The following is a 1,364-nucleotide window of genomic DNA, read 5'->3' as shown; positions in this document are numbered from 1 at the left end:
AGGCCATATTTATTACAAATCTCCTCAAAGCAAAATTAAGTTTATTTCCTCACCATGTTCAACAAAAAAGCTTCTTAAGAACAAGCCATAAGTAGAGATTCAATAAAGAACAAAACAAGGTATCATTATGGGTTTGAAGAGCTAATTAGAGCAGAAATTAGCAATGGTTCCTATAATGATAGCCAAATGTTTGAGTGTTCCCAGCAGTCAGAGAAGTGAGTCCCACTGAGAGTTTCATAGGGTCTTTCAGGATACATTGTCAAAATTAGCCAAGTAGTATTCATGTTCAGGATAGGCACAGTCAACCAGGGAAGATCAACTTTAATGACTTGTCCACTGCAGTAATAAAAAAAATGCTAAGTTCATCAGAGGCAACTCTGAATAAATGATGCTGACATTTTTAAGTGAGACTATTCCAGTCATTTCTATTTGCTTTAGATTAAATGTGTAAATTCAAATTATTTTTGATGGCTGGTAGAATTAAAGAGTATCCTGAAGATTCCCAGACTTACCAAAGTTAGAGTAACAAGTTAAATGTTGGGACATGTTATCCCTCACCTGAGGTAAGTGATCCAGGCTGGAAGTATGGGTCGGTGGGAAAGCAGTGGCATAGCATGGGTAAAACTCGATTTGATCCCTAGCATCACAAAACAGAGTAACCGATCTTATTATAGTTCTTCTTGAGAATTTTGTAAAGATGAAAGCACAGCTAAATTTTTTAACTTTCCTAAATTGTCAGTGAGTTCACAGAATTACATCATCTGTGTATGTTTGGGGCTGTTCGTATGTTTGCATGAGCATCAATCGCTCTCCCATAAACAATTCCTATTAACCATAGGCCAAACAGCATGTAAACTGGAATGACATCTTTTGCCCTCACTTGTTCATCAAGACATGAGCTGTTCATCATTTCTCGGCCTTTTGCCTAGGATCAAGTGTGGTGTCTGTTCTTATCAGTCTAATATCTGATACGCCCTCTATCCAAGGGCTATATATTAAATGGACTTTTGGAGCTGGGATTTGGAACGGGAGCTTGCTCCGTCCATTCTACTCATTGACCTGATATTTCAGTGCCTCCAGGAACCGTGCACCAAATAAATGAATAAATAAATAAAAGATATCAACTGTTCTATGTTGAATATCTTTATATTTTTCTCTTACCAATCCAGCAACATTTTATTAGACAAAGATGTTCTTAAGGCCAGCCATTTATCAGTTATCATAATAAGCAATGAGAGTAGAATCAAAAAGACGGGTACTGTGATAGCAATGCGGATGTGTAGTTAAGGCCAAGATATTCATTTTGCGCCATATATGAAAGTAAAGGCAGTCACTTCCTGTCACAGACACCAAAGATGACATTT

At 37.2% G+C, this 1,364-nt stretch overlaps 1 non-coding gene across 1 annotated transcript; it reads left to right on the top strand.

The window, feature by feature from the left end:
• Nucleotides 1–905: 905 nt before the first annotated feature.
• LOC117287177 lies at nt 906–1,096 on the top strand. The gene has a single exon (XR_004518389.1). It is a non-coding gene; the product is annotated as a U2 spliceosomal RNA (small nuclear RNA).
• The last annotated feature ends 268 nt before the right edge of the window (nt 1,097–1,364 follow it).

This window comes from Fukomys damarensis, unplaced genomic scaffold (assembly GCF_012274545.1).
Source record: "Fukomys damarensis isolate Sample0158 unplaced genomic scaffold, DMR_v1.0_HiC HiC_scaffold_21, whole genome shotgun sequence".
NCBI classification, from domain to species: domain Eukaryota; kingdom Metazoa; phylum Chordata; class Mammalia; order Rodentia; family Bathyergidae; genus Fukomys; species Fukomys damarensis.
Note: the sequence above shows the minus strand (reverse complement) of the source record. Positions and strands in the feature narration are given on the sequence as shown.